This window comes from Oreochromis niloticus, linkage group LG6, assembly GCF_001858045.2.
Source record: "Oreochromis niloticus isolate F11D_XX linkage group LG6, O_niloticus_UMD_NMBU, whole genome shotgun sequence".
Taxonomy (NCBI): Eukaryota; Metazoa; Chordata; class Actinopteri; order Cichliformes; family Cichlidae; genus Oreochromis; species Oreochromis niloticus.
This window is the reverse complement of record NC_031971.2, coordinates 9,875,195-9,896,070: the sequence shown is the minus strand read 5'-3', so window position 1 is coordinate 9,896,070 and position 20,876 is coordinate 9,875,195. Positions and strand designations below refer to the sequence as shown.

The following is a 20,876-nucleotide window of genomic DNA, read 5'->3' as shown; positions in this document are numbered from 1 at the left end:
TTTAATGTCACAATTCCAGCCCTGCTCCTTTACCCGGGCTTGGACCGGCAAAAGTGACCCGAAATAAGCACTCTGGTGGAGTTTGTGTGTGTGTGTTTATAAGTAGTTTTAAACCTTGTGATCCACAAAACAGCATAAGAGTAAAAGAACTGACTGCGATAAAGCACCCGCTGCTTGTTGAGAGTAAAAGCGATACGCGCTTTCACGTCTTTTTTTAGCGACTTCTTTTAGAAAAAAAGTCGCTAGGGGGTCTGAAAACTCGCTAAATATAGCGACAAAGTCGCTAAGTTGGCAACACTGCTTCTGCTGCGAATAATGTGCTACTGACTCATTTATCGAATCCGCTGCTGCCATCTACTGGCGAAAGTTAATATTGCATCACCAGTACATCAGGTGAGCGCAAATGTTTACAGGTACAGTCAGTCGTTTTTTTACAGAAAAAAAAAGTAAATAGTTCTCATAAATATAAAATCATAAAAATGTTAGTGTGTGATGATATCTTTCAAAAAAAGATTAATTCTGATAGACTTTGAAATGAACCATTAAATATATTGTGGCATGCAGAGGAATCTTAACAATCAAGCACCACAGAGAGATCGAGCTTGCTGTTCAGCCCCAAGCTGGTAGGGGGAACTCTTTATCAAACTTGCTGGTGCTACAATGTGCTTCAAGCGTCAATAACAGCATAACAGAACTCACTTATGGTACTGCATTCTTTCTATAAAACAATAACTGTCAGTGACTTTGTACCATAGTATAAACACAACTGACATTAGTTCTGTTTTCAGCCTTTACTGTGAGAACATTCAGCTGTAAAGACTGACATACAATCAACTTTGTGATTAGTAATTGATTGTATGTCAGTCATGATGTTGGCAGAAGTTGGATTTTTGTTTCTGGATTTCATTCTGTAGATCTCAATTACAATTTTTTTTTCTGATGATGACTGAGGGCTGTAAAAATGTTTCAATTGTAGAAAAATTTTGGAAAGTTATTAAAGGATGTAAGAAAACGTGACTCACTGTTAAGCAGAAGGATGTTAAAATTTCCTGCTTTGATGAGCTCTTGAAATATATTAAAGTAAAAGATTATGATCTTTTCTGGTGCAATTTTACCATCATTGAATGATTGGAAGAGTAGAAAGGTGTGTAAACAAGATAAATCTGCAAACATTTGCTAATGAATGTTTCTTTAAAGCATTTCAGGGAAAACTAAACAGGAATCTTTGTCAGGGTGAACTAAAAACAAAGTACAAAGAAACACTAAAAGAAGCAAACAAAAGATACACTAGAAATAAAGACTGTTGGCTACAGAACTCATGACTAGATGTAAACAAGAGAACATGACCTACTCACTAAACACACAGCTAATGTGGAGGACACGATGAGAGACAGGGGAAGACTGAAGACTTAAATACACTTGCATGATAATGAGAGGATTGAAAAGGCTAGAGCACGCTGCTCGAACAAATCAGACATAACGAGACAGGGCAAATGAAAGAGGACACAATGCATTCAGGACAAGAGACTCAGTATGAAACAGGAAACCAACAGACAGAAACTCTGCTTGACACAGCCACTGGGGGAGTCAGGAATAAACAGATTTTAAAAATGTTGTGAACATATAAAGCCACCCATATTGTGGGACTCATCTTGGACCACAATATGAATATTTTGTCAATAGCACCAGTTTAAGCCCCTTGACAGAGGTTTGATTGGTAAAATGTGCCATAGTATTTTAGATTAAACATGACCAGAAGAAGTGTCAGAAGAAGAAATTTTAATTGATTTAATTTAATTTCTTTTAAAAATATTTTTATGTCAGTAAATATTCTAGAATAATGCGTTAATGAGCAGTAGTGCGAAGTTAAAACATTTTTCAGTGTCACTGAGGAAGTTGTCTTTGTACCTGGTCATATCTTTGTTGAACACATAACCTGGTCTTGACAATTCTGTTCCGAGCTTCATAAAAAAAAAATCAGCTACAGGCTCAAATTAGCTAATTAATCTCACAATTTTCTGTAATTAACCACGATTAATCGCAATTTCTTGATCAATAGCCTGGCTGCAATCACATTGCAACTTTATAGTTAAGCTTGTAACTGACATTTATGCAATATAACGAAGTAAATGCAGAATAAACAAAGAATGTATGCTTAAATTCAAAGAAAATTTGAATAGTTTTCTTCAGTCTTTTAGCACAGGTACGGAAGAGTAGAGCTGCCACCCAGGCAAAAGAAAAATAGAAGTATATCGCGTTATAACGTGAAAAGTTTATTGTTCTAACAAGATACTTTTCACGTTTGAACAACATAATATCACCTTATTGCAATATACATAATTATCACGTTCGTACAGTACGAACATGATATTTATATTGTACGAACGTGATAATTATGCATATTGTAATAAGGTGATATTATGTTGTTCAAACGTGAAAAGTATCTTGTTAGAACAAACTTTTCACGTGATATACTTCTACTTTTCTTTTGCCTGGGTGGCAGCTCTACGCTTCCGTACACAGGTTCTCTCCTGTGAAATACAACTTAAAAAAAAAAACTATATACACTAATAGGTAAGTATACATTCATTTATAATTTATATTAGTGCTGTCAAACAATTAAAATGCTTAATCAGATTCATCACAGGGTTCCAGTAGATTTAATTTGATTAGTCACGAATAAATATCATTCATTTTTATCCTATATTAATCGCATTTCATTTTGCGGGAGCAAACAGACTCGAGAAAAAAGGGAAAATATAAGAACTTAACATGTTTTTAGAACATCATGAACATTCATGTTAACAAAAAAACTCTGTAAACATTTATCCACTCTCTCTCTCTGTCACTCTTGGGGTTCAAGTCCTTGAAACGAGGAACCAAAGCTTCGTGAAGCGCGTGTTCTCAATGATATTAATAGGTCCGCAGTTTGTTGCAATACACTTGGCAATTGTGTCAGTCAATATTTCTGAGGTAGACTTACTGAGTCCCCGATGCGCCGTGAGTGGTTTGTCGCAAGCTGAGTGACGCGTTACCCAAAGTCCTAGCGGCATCCCCGACTAACGTATACTTCGCATCAATGTGATATTTTAAGCTGGAAGTGCTTCGGTGAAAAGAAAATTCCTTCTTGCACAACGTGCATAATACTTTATGCCGGTGTTCTGACAAACCATCCTACTTTGGCAAAACGTCCTACCCGTAGGATAATTTTACGGTGTCCCCTGACAAACAGTCCTACATTGGCAAACCCTACCAGTAGGATAATTTTACGCTGCCTTATGACAAACTGCCCTACTTTGGCAAAATGTCCTACTGTACGTAATTTATGCACATTTCTGCTGCCACACAATTCCAGCACAAATTTAAGTAGGTATGACGGTTTGCCACTTAACTTTGCCCATCAGAGTATGTTTGTAGCTGATATTCATAAAGCCAGTACGGTTTGACACTACTTTTTACCCATTAAAGTGTGCTTGTAGGTCACATTCACAAAGGTAGCATGGTTTGGCACGTAATTCTTCCCATCAGAATTATGCTTCTTGCTCTTATTAACAAAGGTAGCATGGTTTGGCATGTAATTCTTAGAATAGAATAGCTTTTTTATTGTCACTGTTACAAGAACAGTGAAAGGCAGTTTGGCATCTCTCCATGTGTGTGAAGTACACAATAGCGTAAGTATTTACACAATGACAAATTTACATTTACACAAGAAAGATATGTACAAGTTATACATACACCTGCAAACATACACGCACATACATACATATATGTATATATACACATATTTGCATCCGTACATGCATACACACATTTCCACATACACTCTTACATCTATATACATATACATACAAATACTGACGTAGTTTCCTGAGGAAGTACAGCCTTTGTTGTGCTTTCCCTACCTGGTGGGAGATGTTTGTGGACCAGGTAAGGTCGGCCGAGATGTGGACTCCGAGGAACTTAAAGCTTTCTACCTCCTCCCCATCAATGTAGAGGGTAGAGTGCTCAGATCGCTTTGTTCTTCTGAAGTCGATTACCATCTCCTTGGTCTTGGCTGTGTTCAGATGCAGGTTGTTGTCGTCACACCATTGCTTCAGATGCTGAACCTCCTCTCTGTAGGCTGAATCATCGTTGTTGTCGATCAGTCCTATGACAGTGGTGTCATCAGCAAATTTTATAATGGTGTTACTGGTGTGGATTGGTGAACAGTCATGGGTGAAGAGTATAAGAGGGGACTGAGGACACACCCCTGTGGGACACCCACATTCAGAATGAGGGTGGAGGAGGTGTGCTCTCCCATTCTTACGTTCTGGGGTCTGTTGCTCAGGAAGTCCAGTATCCAGCTGCACAGTGAGCTGCTGAGTCCTAAGTTGCTTAGTTTATTAACCAGTTTGTGGGGTTGAACTGTATTGAAGGCAGAGCTGAAGTCCACAAACAGCATTCTCACATAGGTGTTACTACAGTCCAGGTGTGTGAGGGCTGTGTGAAGAGCTGTTATTATGGCATCCTCTGTCGACCTGTTTGCCCTGTATGCAAACTGGTGTGGATCGAGGTTTGCAGGGATGGCAGCTTTAATGTGTGACATGATGAGCTGTTCGAAACATTTGGCAATTATGGGTGTTAAAGCAACTGGACGATAGTCATTCAAGCAGCTCACTGTGTTCTTCTTGGGCACTGGAACGATGGTGGCTGACTTAAGGCAGGATGGTACTACAGACTGTAGCAGTGAGAGGTTGAAGATGGTGGTGAAAACCTCTGCTAGTTGGTCTGCACATGCTTTAAGCACTCTACCGGCTACACCGTCAGGACCAGCTGCTTTCCTCGCGTTGACTCTGCGCAGTGTGGCTCTGACCTGGTGCTGCTCCAGCTGGATGGGAGCGTTGTCTCTCTCTGTAATGGCAGGATGGGTGATGGTGTCCCTGTTTTCTTGGTCAAAGCGGGCGAAGAAATGGTTTAGGGTGTCAGGTAAGGTGATGTCTGGGGAGTTGGTTTGTGTGCAACTGTCTTTGTAGTGTAACAACCCTTTTGGGTTATAGCACCACTAGGGGGGGTTGCCCTACTATTGTAGTAGTTGTGGGAGTCTCCTAGGGGGTGTGTGTTGTTAGCGGCAGCCATTCTATGCTGCTCATGTTCCTTTCTCTCAAAAGAAACCATACTATTGTGACCAGCTGGCGCCGGCGATACCAACCTCCGCGCACGTATGCACGGACGAGTACAGCCGTGGAGACCTGGCTTATGAGGTGTACTGTTGCCACACCAAATAAAGGTCTGTTATTGGATTTAACCGACTGGCTTCGGGTTATTTGGCTAACCTCCACACCACATGCCTGCTGGACCGGCTAGCCGCTCCCGCCTCGCCAGACTGCTGTTACAGTAGCCAGTGAGCGTCTTGATCCCGTCAGTACGCTTCTAGTTTATAATAACAAAGGTAGCATGGTTTGGCACTTGTTTGTAGAAGCAGTCTGCATGCCAAGGTGCTTAAGTTATACAGCTGTCACCATTGAAGTGATTGGAACACCTGACTATATAAACTTTAACAATGAACTCACTCCATTATAGTTATAGTATATATTTACTGAATATATTTACAGATACATATATTTGACATTTATAGATCCAACAGAACACAGGGAGAAAGAACTGAAAAAGAAACCGTATTCATAACAAATTATGCACATTTGTTGCACAAGTACTTGACCAGGCTGCTCTCATTGAGCACATCCAAAATGTGCCCATCTGAGACAAAACTCACACTGCACCTGAAGAGGGGGGGGGGGGGGGGGGTGTAAGTGTGTTAACCAACATTACAAATTTCATGACAAAATAATTACTACAGTGGCTTGCAAAAGTATTCGGCCCCCTTGAACTTTCCACATTTTGTCAGATTGCATTCAGCTGTAATTGCAGATAAAGGTGGTTCTACAAAGTATTGACTCAGGGGGCTGAATAATTACACACACCCCACTTTTCAGTTATTCATTTGTAAAAATTGTTTGGAATCATGTATGATTGTCGTTCCACTTCTCACGTGTACACCACTTTGTATTGGTCTTTCACGTGGAATTACAATTAAAATTGATTCATGTTTGTGGCTGTAATGTGACAAAATGTGGAAAAGTTCAAGGGGGCCGAATACTATTCCAAGCCACTGTATTATTGCATTTGTGGTTTATTTGTTTTACCATTTCAATCATACTGGACTCAGGATCAGCTTCCAGCATGGAACAAACCACACAGCAGTCATCAGCATTACCTAGAAACACTGGCGTTCAACCTAACAGTTTTTAAACAAAACAGAGTGCTATTGCAATACAAAAGCACATGACTCAACTTACTTTGATGTTCTAGCAGTTCGCAAGCAATTTCAGTGCGTTGCAGCCCAATGGCTTCTGGAGTGGACAGCACCCTAGTAACCTCTCCACTCATAAGGTAGTGTTCGGCAAACTGTAAAATATGTTACAGTAATTGCAATTGATTAACTTAATTCTAGTTAAATACAATACAATACAATTGCTTATTAAATTTTACCTTCAACACTAAAACTCCACAACTGCTGGAGTCCATCTGCTTGTTGTGTGGTAGAGTCTCCATTTTCCAATCCACTCGGGACTCTTCCTTTCCTTTCATCTTCAGAATATTCCTAATAAAAATAAAACAAGTTTTTAAAATGTAGCCAGCATTTTGCTCCAAATAAAAAAAACCCACAAACCAAACAACCCAAAACAGATAATGAATGATGAATACCTTCAGTTACGCATAATTTTCCTTTCATAACAACCTTCATTTCTAAGAGGGTCTAACAGCAGTACAGATTGTGAGGAGATTTTGACAACCTAAAATAAAAATTGTATTGGTAGAATATGTGTATTACACTCACTTAAGTAAACATAATTGTAAGCATTTTCAAAATAAGAATATGCTGCTAAAAAGAATAAAACAAAAGAAAAAACACATGAGGTGTGAACATGTACCACAAGGATCCAGTGTGCACCGAAGTTCAGTGGGCACAACCAAATGTCCTCAGCCGGAAACAACATCTGTGGAATATTTTTAAGTTTATAAAGGTTTAGATTCATTTACATAACATGCACTATATGACCTATATAACATCTATATTACCTTGCTGACACATTTAAACTTCCCAGAAAACAGAGGTTGCAACAACGCAAGACAACTGATACACGGGTTTCTGAAAAATGCAAGAGTTCTTTTTAAAAGATTACAAAATTGTCTCCAAAAGTTGAATCTGTTCATCTGGACGTAGCGTTTTGTGGGAGAAACATTTCGTCACTCATCCAAGTGATTGCAGCCATTCCCCAACTCTCTGTAAATGGTACTCATGGCCATTGATCAGTGGTCTTTGATCAGTGGGTTTTGGTCAGTGATTGTTGATCAATGGTCATGGGAATTTGCATAATTATGATTAAGGAACTGACCTCCCAGCCCATTGTTCCTTCAGTGGGCTGGTTTCAGTCATTATGCAAATGTACTGTTTATAAGGTTTGGGGAAACCTTCAGTCAGCTGAGACTGAAGAAGTCACTTGGATGAGTGACGAAACGTTTCTCCCACAAAACGCTACGTCCAGATGAACAGATTCAACTTCTGGAGATTTACTTTCCTGGATGATTGAGAATGCATCAAGACATTACAAAATTGTATAAAATACTTTTGTGAAATAACCGGCATACGTTCTTATTTGCCTTTTGTTTCCTAATGAGGCAGTGCAGGTATGCATCAATGACCTGTTTGGATTAAAAGAAGATTTTTACAGACCACTAGGACCAAAAATGATTACTTCCCTTACCTCATCAGAAAGCCACCCACTGTCCTCCAGTGTGCGAAAAGAAGAGTCATACAATTTGTATGGCCCAACGACTGCCTCCACACGCCCGGTGTCTTTTGCAGCCCAAAGCCACTTCACTAAAAAACAAAATATGATAGGTTTTAGTAATAACAGTTGCCATTTGAAAATCACGGTCAAGGGCCAACGGGCCACAAGCGGACAAGGGCCAACGGGCCACAAGCGGACAAGGGCCAACGGGCCACAAGCGGACAAGGGCCAACGGGCCACAAGCGGACAAGGGCCAACGGGCCACAAGCGGACAAGGGCCAACGGGCCACAAGCGGACAAGGGCCAACGGGCCACAAGCGTTTTTCAGTCTAACACATTTTCCACTGATGTCAAGTCGGTTCAAGTCTTCCTCCTTTTCGCCCACGTTTCCTCATATTTAGAAGCAGAATTTGATCGCCTACATTGTACACAGCATTTTTGTACTTTTTCAGGACCCGCTTGGCATATGCAACCTTTTGCTTGTCTTGTGACTTCGCAATGTTTTCTTGTGCAGTTTCTTTAACTGCATGTTGTTCTTCACTTTCGACACACCCGCTGGGGGTCAAACTCTGGTAATTGGTGATTCTGTTCTCAGACATGTGAAGCTAGAGACACCAGCAACCATAGTCAATTGCATTCCAGGGGCCAGAGCAGGCGACATTGAAGGAAATTTAAAACTGCTGGCTAAGGGTAAACGTAAATACAGTTAGATCATAATTCACGTCGGCAGTAATGACACCCGGTTACGCCAATCGGAGGTCACTAAAATCAATATTGAATCGGTGTGTAACTTTGCCAAAACAATGTCGGACTCTGTAGTTTTCTCTGGTCCCCTCCCCAATCAGACCAGGAGTGACATGTTTAGCCGCATGTTCTCCTTAAATTACTGGCTGTCTGAGTGGTGTCCCAGAAACGATGTGGGCTTCATAGATAATTGGCAAACCTTCTGGAGGAAACCTGGTCTTGTTAGGAGAGACGGCATCCATCCCACTTTGGATGGAGCAGCTCTCATTTCTAGAAATATGGACCAATTTATTATACCCCCCAAAATATGACAATCACAAAGGCTTAAAAAAAAAAAAAAAATCAAGTATCAACGTCAATAAAAAGTACTAATACCTACTACTTACCTATTTTCCTGCAAATATGACAATGGAGTAGCATTAAATCACAGCCGGATGCACTTTGCTTCCCTTTTTGTGTTGTGCGCATGCGCGCACATGCTCAAAAACGGGTAAAACGGTTTACGGGGTAGGAGAAATTCCCAGAACACCGGTTGACTGTTCCGTCTTGTTATTTTTTAATATTCAAATTTCCCATCGATAGGGCCAATGTGCGTTTATCATCTTCCAGATTGAGTTGATTGGTTGAGCTGCCCATCACTACCAAATCAACTGCCCATTTGCGCATGTGCAACTCTACTTGGACAAACTGCCCAAAATATGTTGACAGAAACATTTCAGGGATTTTGAGTCATTCTGCACTCCAGATGCATTAATTTTCATGTTTAAACCAACAGCTTAGACAGAGAGAAAAGACATAAAATAAAGGAAATTTCAGGGTGCAATGTGTTAAACAGCTGAACATATGTCATTGCTGCCTTAATTTTCATCACTTAAATCTGAAAAGGAGAAGTTGACCCAGTTAGCTGATGCATTTAGACTGCGTTTCTAATATTTGAGTCATTTTATATGAACTTTAAATGTGAAAGCTACACTATAACAATAATGTTCTCTGTCTTTTATGATATCCTCTTTCACTCACTACTTGCATTTTACCTTCTGGTCTTGGTTCTTAAGTCATGTCTGAGTTGGGTCTCTGTGGCCTGTTTACAAAGCGTTTTGCTCCTTTAATCTTGTGTCTGTGTCTAGTCTATATGTTTGAGTCTGTGTCTTGGTGTTAGTCATTTCCGGTTTTATTTTTATAGCCTCCCATCTCTTGCGCTTTGTGTTTAGTCCAACATATTTGGCGAATCTGCAGTGATTTCACTCACTTGTGTCTCGTTCTCCCCAGATATTGTCACCGCCTCTCTAATTATCCTTCTATGTGTGTATTTGTGGTCTGTCCTTGCTTAAGTTGTTGCAATGCATTATTTCTTACTAGAGGTGTGTTCTTTCTAAAAAGGAGGAAGTGATTTAATGCTGTTAAAGCTGCAAAGAGTGTATCTTTAGATGCAGTGATGTTTATAACTGTCAGTTCTGTTTTCAGCCTTTCCTGTGAGCACATTCAGCTTTTAAAGATTCAAACAAACAACTTTTGGACTAGAAGCTACAACAATCATGATCTTGGCAGAAGCTGGATTATTTTGGTTGGGTTTGATTCTGTTTCTCTCAGGTAGGAATGACTCTTATAACTGAAGGCTGTAAAAATGTTTCAAATGTAGCAAAACTTATGAAAGTTATTAAAGGATGTTAGAAAACATGAGATTCACTGTTAGGCAACAGGAGTTCTGCGTTGATGAGCTCCTGAAGTCCATTAAAGCACAATAACATCATCACTGAATGACTGGAACAGATGTAGCGTGTAAAAGCCACCAAGTAACCGCTAAGGGCCTCTATACTACTCATGCAAACTTTCAGGCCCAGAGCTCTTACAAGAACGAGCCCAGAATAAACGGGACAAGAGGGTCGATATCAGTCAGATACGTTAAAGTTTATTATTTTAAAAGAAAAAGGGTTTGCAAAAGGCCTAAGACATCAAAATGGAAAAGGTCCCTACTGACCACAACACAGTCTTATTGGTGCAACCTGCTAGCAATGCAATTATCACCTGAGGGCTTACTCTACCCCGGTGGTCCCAGATGCTCGTTGCTTTAAAAGAAACAAATCCACCCCAAATAAATACGAGCCCAACAGAACACTTATCGCATGCACTAAGTGTTTTAGTTCAGGCAATAATTGGTGGCACTAAAATCACTCTTAATAAAAGTTATTCACTGCAAATCCACACAGCGCACCTTTAAAAGACCTAATTTCCCTAAGGTAAGAGCCCAGCTCAGGGATTGCACATTGCCCGACTAATATTGCACCAGCCCAGTAGAAATAAAAACAAAGTCGGCATAAAAAACAGCTTTAAAAGGTGACCCTACTCTAAAACCAACTTGGGAGAAAAATGCAACAAAAGGAGGAGGAAAAAACAGTGACAAATTCACATGTGCAGCCTGTCCTGCAGGAGGCAATACAATATAAATTAGATTGTAGTGCATAAATATACTTTTGTTTTTAATGTCAAATATATTAAGTTAACATACCTCCAGCAGACAACTGTGTTTGCTGCACACCTGGCTTGTCTTCTAAAATCACTACTAAAAACATAAAATACAATAAACATCAAATACATTTCAACGAATTTAAAAAAAAAAAAAAAAAAGCACTAAAAGAAAAACAGCCTGTACCTCGAACCTCAGCTGTAGAGGTTTAAAACAACCGTTTGTGTAGAAGAAAATTAAAGCTTCTCTGGCTCTTCACCTACTCACACAACCATTGTTCACAGCCGCTCATCAGTGCAAATGACAGAAGAAGAGCACCTGCTGCTACTTCCTCTTTTATACCCTCCCTTGGGTCCCCTGGGTCCTAAAGCCTTCCCCATTACACAGAGTAGAAACAGGTGTGAACATTAATCTGCACACGTTTGTAATAAATGTCCTGTTAAAGCTGCTGAGGGAAACTAAACAGCAACCAAGCAGGACTCTTCAAACTTGGAGTCTTAAATATGGCGTCATTTTAGTGCCTCTATTCTGAGCACTATAATAACACCATACTTAAAAGCCATGAACATATAAAGAGATCAGAAATGGCTTTTTTCAGCTCACAGAATGAGTATTTTGTCTTAAGAACATCATTAATGGAACAGTCCACTCTCAGCCCAGATGGAGCTTTACACAGTAAAACCATATTTCTAAGCATAAATGACAATCAACAATACAAATCTAACAGTCCAGAGTAAAACCAACAGATAACAGCTGTTAAAATCAGTTTAAAGCCCCTGACACACAACACAAGAACTACAAATTCCCATGAAACAGTGCTTGGTACTGCTGTCTTTGAAATATCATGATCCTTTACATTGATACAAAGAGCAGCTGCAGCTTGACACCAGAGTAAGGTCGACATCATTACAGCTGTTCATGCTCACAAAGCATCAGCCTGGAGATTCTTTGACACCACAGACGTGTTTCCATCATAAACCAGATACAGAAAACAGTTTTAACACCTCTGCAGCTTTCTGCTCTCACAAAAGAAAAAAAACTTGAACTTGTGATTAAGGACACCAGCATGCTGTAGAGACAACACAAAGTACTAAAATACACTTTGTGTTGTAAATAATATTGCAAATGATTGCATGTAATTTCTCATGCCAAAAGACACAGCATACCCATACATGAAGAGGAAGATACATGTATAGGAAGTTAAGTTTCACTGTGTAATGTGTTAAACTGAATATGAAACTGTCACTCTGTCATTTTAATCCTTTGCTTTGATAAAGAGAAGTTAACCCAGCTAGGTGATGCGGTTAGTTTGACTTTCTAATGTTTGAGTTGCTTTACATTTACTCTTAACTTTAAATGTAAAACCTGGACAACAACAGTAATGTTAGTGCGGCAGCAGGAGGTGGGGATGGAATAAACAGTCATCACAATTTAACAGACAACGCCACCCTGGGAATTTCACCCAAAGAATACTGGATAGAAGTAATCAGTAGCGGTTTTTGATACGGGCAACACGGGCGGTTGCCCGGGGCGGCATCGTGGTGGGGGGCGGCATCACGGGCATCGGCAAATAAAAAAATTTACTCGTACTCATGCTGCCCCGACATCATGCCAGCGCAGTTTGGGGATGGCATGGGCACCAATTGGTTTTCTATCGCCCATTTGCTGGGAGTAAGGGCGCCCTTGTTTGCGAGGTGCGCCTGCTGCTTGCGGCACAGGGAGGAGAGGGCGGGGCGGCGGGGGATTCTCTGGCTGGCTGGAGCAGCATCTAATAACCAACTCGCAAAATAAAACAAAATAGAAACAAACCAATAAACACGAAAACACCAGACATTATGATACAGACTTATAATTTGCACCGATGTTTTTTCGAAATTCTATACGCGAAAAGTGAGCGCGAGAGCCCTCGGTGCGCCTGCGCGCTGCTGAAGTCAAAGTAAACTTTATTGTCATCTCCGCTACATACAGTCCAGTATATAGAGAGACGAGAGAACGAGGCTCCAGTTACAGCAGTGCAAGTAAACAAACAATAAATATAAGAAGAGTAAGAAAATAAATATACACTTTAGGACTCGGGGTAAAGGGATCAATAACAATTTAAAATTTATATTTTACAGTTTGATGATTTAATATCTCACACACAACCTGTCGAAAGGGGAGGAGCCCCTGCTGCTTCCAAATAGAGCGCTTTTCATTCATAATGTTGTAAATCCAAGCCCATTATGTATTCATGATTTGAATCCTGGGTTGTGCGAAATCCCAGAAATAGACAAAGTGAATCTGTGAACTAAGGTGTAGGTCTGTTAGGTTATGTTGTGGTGATCCTCGGGTTGGGGGATGGGTGTTCATACTGGAGTGCAAAATTAAAACCAGTGGAAGATGGACAAGTAAAAGTTCAAAGCCATCAGGTGCTCAGTTTAGAAAAAAGAGAAAAGAAGAGGAGAAGAAACGAACAAATGATACAGGTAACCAGATGTGTCATTGGATAATGGCAGGTCATCCTGCAACAATCAGAATCATATTCAGAATACTTTATTAATCCCTAAGGAAATTATGTGGGTTACAGTTGCTCCAAGAAGAAATGGTAAAAAAAAAAAAAAAAAAAAAAAGTAACAGTAACAGACTAAACTCCAAACAATACATTATGTTACAGATTTTACACATTTAAGAAATAGCACTAATATATACAGGTCACTCAATTATAAATATCAAGGATTAACAGAGGGGATTATAAATAAATATCAAGAAAACTGACAAGAATATTCCAGAGTAGAAAAGAGTGTGTGTAAAAAGGATGTAACTATTGCAGTGTTCACAGTGTTTTAGATGGAGGAGTTGTACAGGGAGATGGCCACAGGCAGGAATGATTTCTTCTGTCGGTCAGTGGTGCTTTTTGGTCAACTCAGTCTCTCACTGAACGTGCTCCTGTGACTAGCCAGCATGTCATGTCATGCAGTGGGTGGGAGGTATTATCTAACAATGTCTTTATCTTGGACAACATCTGCCTCTCATACACCATCCTAACGGAGTCCAGCTCCATCCCCACAACATTACTGGCCTTGTGGATCAGTTCATATAGTCTGTTGGCATCTGTGACCCTCAACCTGCTGCCCCAGCATGTAAAGGCATAGAGGATAGCACTGACCACAACAGAGATACAACAAGATAACATCAATTAGTAGGGATAGTGAAGTGTCACTTGGCTATGATAGTAAACAGTAGACACTGATGTAGCTTACTGAATCTTTTGGACTGTGTTCAGCACAATATTAATTAGTTATTGTCAATTGTTGATTTGTCCTATTTCATTGTATGACAAATTATAATGGCTGTTTGGTAGCTGTTTGCATACTATGCATACTCTCTCTCTCTTCATATATCTGTGTGTCTGTGTGTATGTTTCTCTGGTGAAATTCAGAATGGTTCCGACAACAGTTTTATGTTAATGGACAATCCTTAATATGTTATATCCTTAACGCACCCACGTTGGTAGGCTGTGGTTGCAGTATTTGCCGTAGCAGCATCCAAAACATGAAAGGCAGCTGAGGATTGTGGCAGTGGGCATGAAGACACCACTCACCAGTCCATGGACGCTTTCATAAACAGCATAGTAAAAGTGGACTACAGCGCTGCTGTACTGATACTGTGCTACCCCTACGTAGTCCAGAAAGTAGAAGCAATAATGAGCAAGGTCAGACTTTCCTCCCAGTAAGTGAGCTACAACACTGAATGCAGAGTAGGTCAAAGAGGACAGGACGAGGATGAGCAGGGGCCACGAATGACGGTCACTGATAAAGTCCACAGTCTCAGTAAGCTGGCACTGTAGAAAAGCCTGTGTTAGGGTGAACTACATTACCCAGCAGCCTCTGGGCAGTGATGGGATTCATGGGATTTCGGAGCTGGATGGTGTTTGTTCGTTCCTGGGCTGGCGATTGAGGAGAGAGCTGCTGGGAAGGGAAGCAAATAGCCCATCCTGTATTTGTTGGGGATGGTGTGCGTCAATTAAAAGTGAGTTAATGTTCCATGCTCAAGAAGTTTACCCTGCTACTTGTGTGTATTGGGTTTAGTGGCCGTTAGCATATGTGCTAGTTAGCGATAGCTATTACAGCCCAGTTATTTGATTGTTTTGGGCTTGTTCTTGCTCTGTTTGGTCCACCTGCCAATTGATGTGAATTTGTACACTGTGACAGCGCTGCATTACGTAGTGGTTAAGTAGGGGGCTGACTGTTTACTAGGTGCATCATCATAAGTGGGTCATCTCTTGTGTTGGAGTGCCCTCTTGTGGCGCCTTTTGGGTAGTGCCTCAGTAAATGTGAAACCGTAAGTGATATCAAACTGATTTGTGGTGGAGGGATTTGTTACCAGTTTTCTTAATCTTTGATCCGTATTCATGCCTGTTCTATTATTGTTCTGTTTCCTATGCCCTGTTCTTAATCATAGAAACCACACCATATCACCCCTCCACATCCTCCTACTGTATGCCATACCTTCCTGTACCATCCATCTGACCGCCAATAAACTCCACCTGTGGTAATCTAATCCCTGGATGTCAGCCTCTCCTTCTGACCGAGGATAGTTACTATTGCAGCACACCCCAGCATTAAACTGACGTACACCATTCTGTACAAAGTGGTCCTTCGAGCCGGATGTGCTGCACCTGCATGACATGGCTGCTTCCAGAGATCAGGATGATGCACAAAGTCCCCGTCCTAGCAGGAGCCATCGAATCCCTGGACATCTGGAGGACTATGAGTTGTCCTACCGTACCCGTGGGCCAAGGCTGTCACCCAATCTAACAGAGGAGGTTATGATGGCACCGTCAAACTCCCACTACACAAGGAGGCCGGATGTGGAGGAGATAAGATGGCGAAGAATGGAGGATTGTCTGATTAATATCCAGCATCAGATGCGATCTCTGCAAGTGACTGTAGCAGAGTCCCGTGACCTTAACAAACGGGTGCAGCGACTAGAGCAGCTCACCCCTCCAGTGCCAAAGGGGCCATTAATGGAGGTGGAACCAATGGCTTCAGCTGTCTCTACACCAAATCCTACGGAGAGGGAGCCCAAATCGATTCAGGAGGGGGAGAGAATTACAGAGCCCGTCCTTGTGATGTCAGCTCCTTTAGCCCTACTCCCTGGCACTTCCACTGCACCCGTTGGGCCACCCACAGAGCTCTCTATGGATAGATCAGCGTCTGCTCCGAGATTCACTTCACCATGTCCTGACTATCTTCTCACACCAGTGCATCCAGCAACTCCTGCTCCACCTGCTGTAGCCAGCACTGCAGCTCCACCAGCAATACAGATGTCTGGGCCTCCTGTGCCATCGCAGACACCTCAACCAGACCCTCCCTTAGTGGCCCAGCCGGCCACTATGCAACCTTCTACTGCAAAGGAGGACGTACTCGGGGTTTCCAGCCATGGATCCCCCCACTTCGCCCTCTGCCTCAACAGCCTCGATATGCTTCATTCCAACCTGTGCTAGCTGCACAGGGACTTAGACCTCCGCCAGGTATGCCCCCAGCAGTAAACCACACGAGTTCAGAACCCAGTATGTTGGAAATGGTGATTGCATCCTCCTATGGCCTCCCTAAACCTAAGCTCACTGTTTTCAGTTCTGGGAAGGAGAGTGACTTTGCCTTACTGAAGAAAGGACTGGATAGTGTTCTTGGGCCTCACAAGCACTTGTCCGAGGATTACAAGTATCAGATCTTGCTAGATCACTTGAAGTTCCCGAGTGCATTCCAAGTGGCTAAACGCTACATCCATGACCCAACTCCATATACTAGTGCAATGAGGGCTCTTGAGCAGAAGTACGGCCAGCCAAGACAACTGGTACAGAGTGAACTCAGCGCCATCCTGTGCACACCACACATAAAACCAGGTGACTCACAAGCCTTTGAAGCTTTCTCCCTGTCAGTTGCCAGTCTAGTGGGGATGCTTACCACGATGGACGGGGTGGCAGAGAGTGAACTCCACTGTGGATCCCACGTAGACCGATTACTCACCAAACTCCCTCTGAGTTATCGGGATAACTTTGCAGAGTACTGCCTTAACCGAGGGATCCTGCGGCCTGGATCAAACCGCACTTATACCCTCTACGATCTAGCCGAGTGGTTGGAGCGCAAGACCCAAGCAATGCAGGTCTCCCGACGGGCCACGGAGCTGTATGCCTCAGAGAAGCCCTGGTTGGAGGGGAAAGTCAGTAGGCACTTGGAAACAAAACCCAAACCCAAGTTGGCCTCTGTGTATTATGGACCTGAAACCACGGCCACCAAACCACCTGCTGTGGCCCATCCAGGTCCAAAGAATGTTGCAGTGCAGAAGAAAAGAGAACGTTTCAAGCCTTACTGCCCTTTCTGTGAAGGGACAGAGCATTACTTGAGTGGATGTAATGAGTTCTCCCGGCTGGATGTGGCTGCGGTTGTGGACTGGATCAGAGACAAGAATAAATGTTGGAGGTGTGGCAGGAACCATTCTGCTGACAACTGCACGCTCAAGAAACCCTGCAGCACCTGTGGTGAGCAACGCCTCCTTGTATTACATGGCCTTGCCAAGGCTAAAGAGCAGAACCCCAGTATCCTGACCATGTGCACAGCATCCAGTGTCATCTATGTTGACCATTCCAGTCACTCTGGGAGAGTGATGTTGAAGGTGGTAAGAGTTCAACTCCACAATGGGAAAAAAAACCATGGACACCTATGCTGTGCTGGATGATGGTTCAGAGAGAACCATAATATTGCCTGCTGCTGTGCAGTTCCTTGGCCTAGCCCCAACAGACGAGGCTCTGGCCCTCCGAACCATCAGGCAGGATGTCCTGCAGCTGCATGGGGGAAGCCTATCATTGGAGGTGTCCACTAAAGCTAAGCCGAAGGTGAGGCATCAAATACTAAATGCATTCACAGCAGAACAACTGGCTCTGGCAGAGCAATCTTGCCCGGTGGAAACACTCAAAAGGAAGTACAGTCACCTGCAACGACTTCCCCTCACAGGTTTCAGCAAGGTGAAACCTATGATCCTGATTGGATCAGATCACCCGCACCTTATCACTCCGGTATGCCCAGTGATTCGTGGACCACCTGGAGGGCCAGTAGCAGTCTGCACGGAGCTGGGGTGGGCGCTGCAGGGACCTGCCAAGAGTCTTCCACATCCAGCGGCTGGACAGGCATGCTTGCACTCATCATTCATCCCACAGACATCAGAGCTCTCCAAGGATGTTGAGAGGCTATGGCAGCTTGACGTCCTCCCTTTTAGGAATGAAAAGGAGGTTACCAGGTCCAAGGAGGACAGGCAGGCAATCGACATTCTTGAATCCAGGACAGTCCAAGTACAGGTAGAGGGAGTCCACCGATATGCTACTCCCTTGCTGCACCGCGCAGGGTTTCCTCAGGTGAAGGCACCTGAAGGGGCTGTCATGGCTCTTCTGAGAGCCAATGAGCGTCGGCTACGCCAGGACCCCAGCAGAGCACAGACATACAACGAAGAGATCAAAAAGCTGGAGAAGGCAGGCTATGTGGTAAAGCTGACTCCGGAGGAGGTGCATGGTTCCACTGAATCCTGGTACATTCCACACCATCTTGTGCATCACAACAACAAAGCCCGCCTAGTCTTCAACTGCTCCTTCCTGTACCAGCAAACTGCCCTTAATGACCTCCTGCTGCCAGGCCCCACGCTTAGCCCCTCACTCCTTGGTGTGTTAATCCGATTCCGCCAGCATGCTGTGGCCATAAGCGGTGACATAAAGGCCATGTTTCATCAGGTGCGCCTGCTTCCCGAAGATCAGCCTCTGCTTCGCTTTCTGTGGAGGGATGGACAGCAGGAGCGCCCACCTGATGTGTATGAATGGCGAGTGTTACCATTTGGTACAACCTGCAGCCCCTGCTGTGCCACTTACGCTTTACAGCGGCATGTGCGAGACCACCGTGAGGGGAATGAGGAGGTGTATGAGTCCGTCCATACAGCTTTTTATGTCGACAATTGTCTGCAGTCTCTTCCGACTCCCTGCCAGGCTAAACAGCTACTGGACCAAATGAGACAGCTACTGGCCAGGGGAGGATTTGAGATACGGCAGTGGGCTAGTAATGTGCCAGAGGTGGTGTCCCACCTGCCTACTGCGGCCCGTTCTGACAGCTGTGAGCTCTGGCTGACCTTTAACCAAGCTGATCCACAAGAGTCGATGCTTGGGTTACGTTGGCATTGCCCCACCGATACCTTGGGGTACAAGCATCGCCCAGTCTCCTACGCAACACCAACTCTTCGCAATGTGTACAAGGTGCTTGCCAGCCAGTATGACCCTCTAGGGTTTATCATTCCCTATACCACTAGAGGGAAGATTCTTGTACAATCGATGTGGCAGAAGGAGATGGGCTGGGATGAACCTATCACTGGTGTCCTTCGTGCCACCTGGGCAGAATGGGAAAAGGAGCTGCCGTACCTGCAGAACATTACCTTACCGAGGTGTTATGTGCCACCTGCTACAGACTCTCCGAGTTGCACGTTTGAGCTGCACGTGTTCTGTGATGCCTCCGAGAAAGCGTATGGATCTGTAGCTTATCTGAGGACCACAGATTGCCACGGACATGCCAGCACTTCATTCCTGTTGGCCAGATCCCGAGTCGCTCCTCGGAAGAGATTGTCCATGCCTCGGCTCGAGCTCAGCGCTGCTCTCACTGGAGCGCAGCTTGCCAAGACTCTCCAAACTGAACTTACCATACCCCTGCAGAATACCATCTTGTGGACTGACTCTACTACCGTGCTGAGTTGGTTGCAGTCAGATTCCTGCCGGTACAAGGTCTTTGTCGGGACTCGAATTGCTGAAATCCAGGAGCTCACCAGTTCTTATCAGTGGAGGTATGTCACGTCAGCAGAAAACCCGGCTGATGACATCACCAGGGGGAAGGAACTCTGTAGTCTTTTGGCAGACAGCCGTTGGGCTCAGGGCCCCGAGTTCTTGCAACAAAGTTCGGCACACTGGCCCTCCCAACCTACTGGTAGGGCTGAGACTACAGATGAGCTGCGCAAGGGGATGTTATGTGGGCTGGTCACAGTGGCCCAGACTCCTACTCCAGACCCTGGAAACTTCACATCTTGGGAGGAGCTTGTGGAAGCTACTTACTATGCGCGCCACGGTGCGGCTTCTCCTCCAATGACCGCCACTGATCGTGTGGAGGCCGAGATAGCCATTTTGAAGTCAGCTCAGTATGACAGTTTTCCGGAGGAGGTGGTAGCTCTGATGAAGGGACGGACTCTGGCCCTGAATAGTCGACTTTGTTCGCTCTGCCCTGAGTATGATCAGGTTACTGGCCTGATAAGGGTTGGAGGACGCCTGAGACGTGCCGAAGGTCTGGACTCAGACACCATACACCCTATTGTGCTACCTCCCGAACACCCGGTAACTAAGCTCCTTGTCCAACACTTTGACACGATTTTGTTGCACCCTGGTTCAGAGCGCGTCTTTGCAGAGATACGGCGCGCTTATTGGATCATTAGAGGGCGACAAGTAATCCGGAGACATCAAAGACAATGTGCAGAGTGCCAGAAATGGCGGGGGAGGCCTGCTTCCACCAAAATGGCTGATTTGCCGGCAGCGAGACTCCAGATCCACAAACCTGCTTTCTGGTCAACGGGAGTTGATTGCTTCGGTCCCTACACCATCAAGATAGGCCGGAGGCATGAGAAGCGCTGGGGCATAATCTTTAAGTGCCTAACCACCCGATGTGTACACCTGGATTTGCTGCCAAGCCTGGACTCAGACGCTTTCCTCATGGCTGTGCGAAGATTCGTCTCTCGACGGGGTACCCCATTCGAGATATGGTCAGATCAGGGCACTAATTTCC

General features: G+C 43.7%; 3 long non-coding RNA genes across 3 annotated transcripts in view; 1 reads left to right on the top strand and 2 right to left on the bottom strand.

Moving 5' to 3' along the window:
* LOC102080661 (uncharacterized) overlaps positions 1–20,876 on the top strand; it is a 125,730-nt gene that overhangs the window by 55,947 nt on the left and 48,907 nt on the right. The window lies entirely within an intron of this gene.
* LOC112847054 (uncharacterized) lies at positions 6,196–6,650 on the bottom strand. The gene is made up of 3 exons (XR_003220365.1): positions 6,529–6,650; positions 6,336–6,444; positions 6,196–6,253 (listed from the first exon to the last, which is right to left on the bottom strand). It is a non-coding gene; the product is annotated as an uncharacterized LOC112847054 (long non-coding RNA).
* LOC109202697 (uncharacterized) lies at positions 11,057–11,410 on the bottom strand. Its single transcript, XR_002062642.2, has 2 exons — positions 11,300–11,410; positions 11,057–11,136 (listed from the first exon to the last, which is right to left on the bottom strand). It is a non-coding gene; the product is annotated as an uncharacterized LOC109202697 (long non-coding RNA).